Source organism: Pleurodeles waltl, chromosome 5 (genome assembly GCF_031143425.1).
Source record: "Pleurodeles waltl isolate 20211129_DDA chromosome 5, aPleWal1.hap1.20221129, whole genome shotgun sequence".
Lineage (NCBI taxonomy): Eukaryota > Metazoa > Chordata > Amphibia > Caudata > Salamandridae > Pleurodeles > Pleurodeles waltl.
The window spans coordinates 880,491-890,919 of record NC_090444.1 but is presented as its reverse complement, the minus strand read 5'-3'; positions in this window follow the sequence as shown (position 1 = coordinate 890,919).

Sequence of the window (10,429 nt, the reverse complement as noted above, 5' to 3'; positions counted from 1 at the left end):
TGGGGAAAGTATTTTTGTCCTTGTCACCCAATCCTCAAGCCAATTCAAAATAACACTGTCCAGAATCTTTGCCGTAGAATCAATAAGAGAGATTGGTCTATAGCAAGTGGGGTCGAGCCTGTTGCCCTTTTTAAAAATCAGAACAATTATTGCCGTTTGCCATGAGGAAGGAATAGAGCTTTTAACTGCGCTAATCAAAACATTTGTGATTAACGGGCCCCACAAATCAGGTAAATATTTAAATAAGTCCACTGGAACCCCATCCGGGCCGGTGGCTTTCCCTGATTTCATTTGTTTAATGGCTGTAATTATCTCATGTACCTCAAATGATAGCCCACTCATATTCTGTTTTGGAGTAGCCAATACCGAATAGCCACATTCCTCTTTTCAACAATTAGGGTCATTTACAGATTGAAATACTGTTGTAAAGTGTTTCACCAAGGCCCCCTCAGGTATCAGACAATCATCCTCCTTATTATCGTGTTCTGAGAAATAGGGATGATTGACCACCTTCCAAAATTGTGCAGGGTCCCTCAATTCCGTAGCTACCAAAAGATCTTCCCATGCTCTAGATCTAACTTCGTTCTTTCTGTCCTCAAGGGCTAACTTGTATCGGCCCCTTGCCTGTTTCATTAGTTCCCGACTAAATGGTACAGTTTTATTAGCTGCTTTTAAATCTTTATGGGCAGCTGTACAAGCTGAGTTAAACCAGCGTTGGGGTTTTAATCCCTGAGTAGACTTACTGCACACTAAAGCCTCGGAAATGGCGCAGCTTAAAAGTTCATAAGCAGCTACGAGATGGGCATAAATAGGTTGCGGCGACAAACATTTATTAATGTAGTCTTTATTTTGCTCAATAATATCCTCATGAAAAGTTTTAATATTCACTCTATCCCACTTCAAACGGAGGCCAAAATTACTTTTAAAGGATGCTTTCCCCCTAAATTCTATTCTGGATGAAACTTACTTGTTTTTAAAGGCTAATTTTATACTCAAGGGATTATGGTCACTAGCGCAATGTGATATTATCTTAAAATCCAGAATTAGGTGGGAAACTGAGGAGCCGATAAGAATAAAGTCAAGAATCCTACCTTTAGTGCTCCCCGTGTAGGTGGGTGTCTTTTGCATTTGTCTAGTTGCCCTATCCCTTGCATAAACAAGATCGAATTTGTAAATAAGGGTGTTTAGAGCTTCGCCTTGGTTGGAATGGATAAAGTGTGTAGATGACTCTCTGCCTTCAATAAAGGCACCACACATATGAGGGAGTTCCTGATTACATAACGGAACGTTGAAGTCTCCGGTCCATATAATTTCTAGCTCCCTGTCCTGGAGCTTCCCAGGGGAGTCAAGGAAATCTGTTAACTCCTCAAGACTTCCTAGCAGGGCATCACACGGGATATTATTGTAAAAATTCAAGAGCAGAATGTCCTTATTCCCTTCCATCGATAGTTGGACCACCATGAAAAATGCAGAGGACCAAATCAAAGACACCTCCATTTTTTGAAGTTGTAAGGTTACAAGGACCAGGAACCCCCACTTGCCCTTCCCACTAGGGAGGGGATTGCTGGCTGAAACACAGAATAGTACCCATCCAAATGGAAAGGGTCCACGGTCCAAGTCTCCTGGAGACAAATAACATCATAAGTGGATATAAACTCCAACCATTCTACATTTCTGGCCTTGGACTGAAGCCCTGCAATCTTCCAGCTAATCAAAGATAGAAATGTATTACTATTCGGGATCCTGTTCACTGGTTCCTTATTTATAGCAGAATCTATTATATTTTGGGGTAAAACAACTGCCTCACCAAATCCTGTCAATAATGCCAGGGGCATATGCCCAACTTCCATCTCAGCCTCCTGAGGGGTGCCTGTCATAAACCCCGTCTCGGCCACTTGTCAATCATTCACGTCAAGAGATGTCAAATTCTGATGGCGGTCAGAAGCAGAAATATAAGGTATCATTGACGATTCTACATTCAATCCACGGGGAACGGTAATGGAGGGGGCTAATAAAATAGGTGGATCATAAAAAAAGCTTAGAGGGTAAATTTGAATCCCACCCTTCCCCTTAGCACAGCATGAAGAAGCCATCAGCAAGTGTTTAACCAAACAAGGATTAGCAAAATTAATCACAATACAGTCCCCTTCAAATATTGTTTTGGATAGGCCTACCCACTTCACCCTTTGTGCCATGAGAATTTTCCTATTTAAATCTTCTTGATAACTAAGCTTTAGCCCCAGCCAGTGTGCACATTTCCTCATTAACGCCTGAGTATCTTCCCTCTGGATAGAATCAAGAGGGGCACATTGGCTAAGACCATAACATACGGGGTACATTCCGGCTGGAGTTGCAGAACCTCCTTTTGAGCAATTGGAGATATAGACTTAGAAACTGTTTCACATTCCAAAGGAGTGTCCATACCACCAGTCAAGGGTGATAGAGTTCTTATGGGTAGATTTCCGTGAGTTCCATGAGTAGGTGTAAAGTGGACCGGGGGTTGATCCTGATCAGTGTAGGAGGCTGGCCTGGTTTGTAGTGGGTACCAAGGGGTACTTACACTCTGCACCAGGTCCAGTTATCCCTTATTAGTGTAGAAGAGGTGTTTCTAGCAGCATAGGCTGATAGAAAAGGTAGCTTAGCAGAGCAGCTTAGGCTGAACTAGGAGACATGCAAAGCTCCTACTATACCACTGGTGTCATATGCACAATATCATAAGAAAACACAATACACAGATACACTAAAAATAAAGGTTCTTTATTTTTATGACAATATGCCAAAAGTATCTCAGTGAGTACCCTCAGTATGAGGATAGCAAATATACACAAGATATATGTACACAATACCAAAAATATGCAGTAATAGCAATAGAAAGCAATGCAAGCAATGTACAGTCACAATAGATTGCAATGAGAGCACATAGGTATAGGGGCAACACAAACCATATACTCCAAAAGTGGAATGCGAATAACGTATTGACCCCAAACCTATGTGAGCTTGTAGAGGGTCGCTGGGACTGTAAGAAAACAGTGAGGGTTAGAAAAATAGCCCACCCCAAGACCCTGAAAAGTAGGTGTAAAGTGCACCTATGTTCCCCAGAGAGCACAGAAGTCGTGCTAGGGGAATTCTGCAAGAAGGAACAACACCAGCAATGCAACCAAAGTGGATTTCCAGATGAGAGTACCTGTGGAACAAGTGGACCAAGTCCAAGAGTCGCGACAAAGTCGAGATTGGGCAGATGCCCAGGAAATGCCAGCTGAGGGTGCAAAGAAGCTGCCACCGGATGGTAGAAGCTGTGGATTCTGCAAGAACGAAGAGGACTAGGAACTTCCCCTTTGGAGGATGGATGTCCCGCATCGTGAAGAAGCTTGCAGACGTGTTCCCACACAGAAAGACCGCAAACAAGCCTTGCTAGCTGCAAGGATTGTGGTTAGGGTTTTTGGATGCTGCTGTGGCCCAGGAGGGACCAGGATGTCGCCAATTGCGTGAGGAGACAGAGGGGGCGCCCAGCAAGACAAGGAGCCATCACAGAAGCAGGCAGCACCCGCAGAAGTGCCGGAACAGGCACTACAAAGAGGAGTGAACCGGAGCTCACCCGAAGTCACAAAAGAAGATCCCACGACGCCGGAGGACAACTCAGGAGGTTGTGTACTGCAGGTTAGAGTTTTGGGGACCCAGGCTTGGCTGTGCACAAAGGAAATCCTGGAAGAGTGCACAGGAGCCGGAGCAGCTGCAAATCACGCGGTACCCAGCAATGCAGTCTAGCGTGGGGAGGCAGGGACTTACCTCCACCAAACTTGGACTGAAGAGTCACTTTACTGTGGGAGTCAAATGGACAGAGTTGCTGAGTTCCAGGGACCACGCTCGTCGTGCTGAGAGGGGACCCAGAGGACCGGTGATGCAGTCTTTTGTTGCCTGCGGTTGCAGGGGGAAGATTCCGTCGACCCACAGGAGATTTCTTCGGAGCTTCTGGTGCAGAGAGGAGGCAGACTACCCCCACAGCATGCACCACCAGGAAAACAGTCGAGAAGGCGGCAGGATCAGCGATACAAGGTTGCAGTAGTTGTCTTTGCTACTTTGTTGTGGTTTTGCAGGAGTCCTGAGCAGTCAGCGGTCGATTCCGTGGCAGAAGGTGAAGAGAGAGATGCAGAGGAACTCTGATGAGCTCTTGCATTCGTTATCTAAAGAATTCCCCAAAGCAGAGACCCTAAATAGCCAGAAAAGGATGTTTGGCTACCTAGGAAGGAGGATAGGCTAGCAACAGAGGTAAGAGCCTATCAGAAGGGGTCTCTGATGTCACCTGCTGGCACTGGCCACTCAGAGCAGTCCAGTGTGCCAGCAGCACCTCTGTTTCCAAGATGGCAGAGGTCTGGAGCACACTGGAGGAGCTCTGGGCACCTCCACTGGGAGGTGCAGGTCAGGGGAGTTGTCACTCCCCTTTTCCTTTGTCCAGTTTGGCGCCAGAGCAGGGCTGGACGATCCCTGAACCGGTGTAGACTGGCTTATGCAGAGATGGGCACCATCTGTGCCCATCAAAGCATTTCCAGAGGCTGGGGGAGGCTACTCCTCCCCAGCCCTGACACCTTTTTCCAAAGGGAGAGGGTGTAACACCCTCTCTCTGAGGAAGTCCTTTGTTCTGCCTTCCTGGGCCAAGCCTGGCTGGACCCCAGGAGGGCAGAAACCTGTCTGAGGGGTTGGCAGCAGCTGCAGTGAAACCCCGGGAAAGGTAGTTTGGCAGTGCCCGGGTCTGTGCTAGAGACTCGGGGGATCATGGAATTGTCTCCCCAATGCCAGAATGGCATTCGGGTGACAATTCCATGATCTTAGACATGTTACATGGCCATGTTCGGAGTTACCATTGTGACACTATACATAGGTAGTGACCTATGTATAGTGCACACGTGTAATGGTGTCCCCGCACTCTCAAAGTCCGGGGAAATTGCCCTGAACGATGTGGGGGCACCATGGCTAGTGCCAGGGTGCCCACACACTAAGTAACTTAGCACCCAACCTTTACCAGGTACAGGTTAGACATATAGGTGACTTATAAGTTACTCAAGTGTAGTGGTAAATGGCTGTGAAATAACGTGGATGTTATTTCACTCAGGCTGCAGTGGCAGACCTGTGTAAGTATTTTCAGAGCTCCCTATGGGTGGCAAAAGAAATGCTGCAGCCCATAGGGATCTCCTGGAACCCCAATACCCTGGGTACCTCAGTACCATATACTAGGGAATTATAAGGGTGTTCCAGTATGCCAATGTGAATTGGTGAAATTGGTCACTAGCCTGTTAGTGACAATTTGGAAAGAAATGAGAGAGCATAACCACTGAGGTTCTGGTTAGCAGAGCCTCAGTGAGACAGTTAGTCACTACACAGGTAACACATTCAGGCACACTTATGAGCACTGGGGCCCTGGGTTACCAGGGTCCCAGTGACACATACAACTAAAACAACATATATACAGTGAAATATGGGGGTAACAAGCCAGGCAAGATGGTACTTTCCTACAATCAGTTAATAAATTAGCTTGCCGTGCATCTTTATGTTCAAGCGTGGTTTCATAAGTGTGACTAACACCAGTTTTTACACCAGTTTTTAAAGAGGACATTTGGGTCAACGATTTAAACATGATGTCCTGAAGTTGCTCAAATTTAGTATTTATTAATGTTATTGATTTCTCCTCTAAAGCTGAAAAAAGAGGTTTGAGCACAGAATTCAAATGAGATGAAAGACCGTCATAAGGGACTCTCAAGTCTCTGGTATCAGAGCCTAACATAACTGGTGATGGTCCTACAGTTAACAAAGGGTCTACCGGAGAATCCGATAATGGAGGGATGTTTCCCTTTACCCTCAACACCTGCTTTAAAGCTGCGCTTCTGAACTATTTTTTTTAAGCCTTTAGAGCTTTTCGTGCAGTGCGCTTGCTTGTTTCTTCTGATATTTAATGATGCTATTTGCTTAATTACACTTGCATAGCTGAAAGGCTTGCTCCTTTTATGCCCTTTTTCGCTGATCTATGGAGGGTTTTTACAGCCCGTGTCTAAAAGTGTAATTTAGGGTAAAGCTTTTAAAAGTAACACGTGGTGTTTTATATCTGCCGCTTTCCACTCACTGCGGTTGGCGCGCTGGCTTGAGTCATTGCGGGTGCCATTCTTCCGAGGCTGTTTCTTGGAGCTGCCAGTTCATTGTGTAGGACACTTTTAAGGCCTGGTCCCCTTTTGGGCTCTTGGCACAACCATAGAGTGTTTGGAGAGCCCCTGGTTGACAGTGCATTATAATGATACATTTTCGTAGGTTGGCACATGGTGTTTGTGCTGTTATGGTTTCCCAAAGCTGCTGATGATTTACAATTATTAGTTTTTTTTTTTTGTTTAATTTTGGTAAAACCTAGTATAAATGTAGCACCCACACAGTAGAATTCAGTGTTATTTTTTATGTTACTTATACTGCTCCTACTGAATGCCTTTTGTTTCTGAGCATCAATTCTCGGGCTGTACTGTGAGATGGTAGTAAAATAATTAATGGGTTGACGGAAATGTTTGGAGACGTATTTGTGAAACACAGGCAGTTGCTTTTATTTAGGTGCAGTTTTTTTAAAGCTGATTTGTAATAAAAAGTACGCTATTTATAGTCTTAAGTATTATCCAAATTTATGTTGGGAAGCGACCGGGTGTGCGGGTAATAACCAGTGTGTTATTGAATTTTTTAAGATTTTGTTTGAAACCCAGTTTAATGTTAAAACCTATTATTTAATTGTAGTTCAGACAGTGCTTCCATTGTCGTTTAGCTATTTCTTTGAGTCAAGACAGCACTTGCACCGCCACTTGATTAGTTTCAAATTAAGCACGAGTTAGATGTGACTTTACATATATAAAAAATGCCTGAGATGGTTTTAGACTAACGCTGCTTCAATAGTCACATTGAACTGCAGCAGCAGCGCATTGCACTGGAAAGCTTTAGGCACATGCACATGATTATTTTTAAATTAGGCACTACAAGATTGAGCTAAAGGGGTTAAAAGTGGCTGTGCATTTATTAAAAATGCCTAAGATGGCTTCGGAATACTGGTGCCTTAGTATTCGCATTAAACTGCAACAGCCACGCATTGCAAAGGAACGCTTTAGCCACTGCCATGTGATTATTTACAAATTAAGATCTCTCTGCACTCGATGCCCACGGTCTGTGTCCAGGAGGCCCAACCAACCAGAGAGAGTTCTGAGGCGATTGTGAGCAATTGCCCACCCTGGGTTGACCCCTCCACGACGACACCTGCAGAGGAAATCTCAAGGACCCCCCTGACCGTAAAAGCTCCGGACGAAGATATCGGACTCCCGGAGATACACTGCCCTTGCAGCCCCCAGACCACCAAGAACCCAACCTCTGGTGCAGCTACGGTCAAAGGGCAGCCCTCCTCCCTGTCCAGCTTGTGGTTTGCCTGAGACAAACTCCTGGACCTCCCCTGCAGCATCTGAGTGACCCCCGCGGTCCACTCATAGAGAAGTATTGAAAACCCGACGCTTTGTTTGCACACTGCTCCCGGCCGCCCGAGTGCCACTGAGGGTGTGTGTTTGGTGCCTACTTATGGCCCCCCTGGTGCTCCTCTAAACTCCCCAGGTCTGCCCTCCGAAGACGCGGGTACTTACCTGCCTGCAGACCTGATTTCGAGTGCCACCAGTTTCTATAGGAGCCCATGTTAAATTTGCTTCAGCTTTGACCTCTGCACCCGGCTGGCCCCGTGTTGCTGCTATTGGGTGTTTGGGGTTAACTTGAACCCCCAGTGGTGGACTTCCTAACCCCTGGAGACTGGAACTGTAAATTGAGTACTTGCCTCTAAACACTGTACTTCCTTTTCTTCCTCCAGGAACTGTTCTGAAATTGCACTAAGTGCCCATTTTTAAAATAGATATTCTCTGTTTTCTTAAAAACTGTTCACTTTGCTAAAGTGAAACAAAGTTACATTGATTTCTATTTTGAGTACTTACCTGAAACAGTATTTACTTCTGAACTGAGTCTTTTGGTTTTAGTAATAAATGATTAAAATATATTTTTCTATATAAAAACCTATTGGTCTGGAGTAAAGTCATTGAGTGTGTGCTTCTTCTATTGTCTGTGTGTGTATAACAAATGCTTTGCACTACCCTCTGATAAGCCTAATTGCTCGACCACACTACCACACAAGAGAGCATTGGTGTTATCTACTTTAGCCTCTGTTAAGCCTCTGGGGAACCCCTGGACTCTGTGCACACTATGGCCCTCATTACAACCCTGACGGTCGGTGATAAAGAGGCGGTAATACCGCCAACAAGCCGGCGGTAAAAAAATTGAATTATGACCACGGCGGAAGCTGCCCACACAGACAGCCACTTTAATACACCGATCGCCACGGCGGTAGTAACAAGCACCACAGTGGTAACCGCCAACGGCCAGGCGGAAGACCATGTACCACCCACTGTATTACAAAAGGCCTATCCGCCACCTTTTCTGGGGTGGTACCAACGACATCAAAAGCACAGCGGAAACAGTACACAGAAGACAAAGGACTCACCTCAGGAGACTCAGGGAAGGACCAGGCCGCCATTGGAGCCCGAACTGCAGGTGTTCCCCATGCTGGTCTACCTCCTCCTACACCAGGAATACCAATGCTGGCGACAACGACCACAGTGAGTACTGCCTCCTAGCACACAGGGGAGGGGGGAGGAAAAAGAGAGTGGCAAATACACACAACACGTAACACCCCCACCCCCAACACCATACACACAAACAGATGCAACAACATTACACATCCACCCTGTACCCCTCAGGAATAATGTAAGGACAAAAAGAAGTGATTGAAGTGAGTGTAATAAGATAAAATACTAGAAATACGTCCTCAAAAATCAAACAGTATTTACATATATACAAATGGAGGGACACTGCCCAGTCCATAATGTCTGTGGACCACAGGGCCACATCACATAGGCCAAGGCCCCACCTTACTCCTGCATCAACATGGACAGAACACTGCTGGGGCATCAGGTTGAAAATACAAAGGCACCTCAGGGGGATGGAGAATGGGGGGCACCTCAGCCGGAAGATGGTACAAGACCACTTGTCCTGGAGGGGGCAACATGCCCTGTGTGATGTCCTGGAGAGTGCAAAGCCACAGTCTCTCAAGTGGGTGGTTTGCCCACTGCTTGGTCCTGGGGAGTGAAAACCCACAGCTTTTCAAGTGGATGGTTTGCCCACTGCTTGGTCCTGTGGAGTGCAAAGCAACAGTCTCTCAAGTGGGTGGTTTTCTCACTGCTTGGTCCTGGGGAGTGCAAGGCCACAGTCTCTAAAGTGGATGGCTTCTCCACTGGTTATGGAGGGGGCTTTGTGCCCAGTGTGCTTCATCCTGGGAAGGATAAGGTGAGTGGATGGCTTCTTCCACTCATTCTGGAGGGGTCTTTGTGCGCAGTGTGCTTCATCCTGGGAAGGAGAGGGTGAGTGGATGGTTTCTTCCACTGGTTCTGGAGGGGGCTTTGTGCTGCAGATCTTGGGGAGAGCAAGGTCACAGTCACTCACCTGGGTGTCAGACCCACAACGATTTGCAGTGGGCAGGATGCATTACAGTCCATGGAGGCAGGACTACACACTGCCCGCCGGCGGCAACGGCTGCTCAGTCATGGCAGTGCTGGTATCGGTGCTGCCATTGGTAGGGGGAGGCTCCAGCCTTTCCCCTGCAGTCTCAGACGGCTGCCCACTGGGGTTGCTGCTGCTGGCAGTGGTGCTGGTGGCGGTGCTGGTGGCGGTGCAGGTGGCGGTACTGGTGATGGTGCTGGTGTCGGTGCTGCCAGTGGTGGGGAAGGCTCCAGCCCTTCCCCTGCAGCCACGGACGGCTGCCCACTGGGGCTGCTGCTGCTGGCAGTGGTGCTGGTGGCGGTGCAGGCAGTGGTGGGGGGGAGGCTCCAGCCCTTCCACTGCAGCCTCGGATGGCTGAAGCGCCATGGTTGGTGTTGGGGGCTCAGGTTCTGTCCCAGCACCAGGCCTCCTGTCCTTCCTGCCTGCAGGGGCAGGCCATTTGCCGTCTGGTGGTGCCTCCTTGCCCTTGCCCTGCCATCTGGTGGTACCTCCTTGCCGCCTGGTGGTGCCTGCTTGCCCTTACCAGCTGGTGGTGCCTCCTAGCCCTTGCCGTCTGGTGGTGCCTTCTTGCCCTTCCCCTTGTAAGCTGGTGGTGCCCCCTTGCCAGCTGGTGGTACATCCTTGCCCTTCCCCTTGGCAGCTGGAGGTACATCCTTGCCCAACCCCTTGGCAGCTGATGTAGGCACTCTGCCAGTTCTGATAAGTGTTTCCTTGGAGCTTCTCACACCTGCAGTAGCTGCAGAAACTACAGTGGCCGTGGACTGGGGGGCTGAGGTGCTAGCCTGGGTTCTGCCCACCCTGGCCGACGTGAAGGACAGGGGAGGGGTAC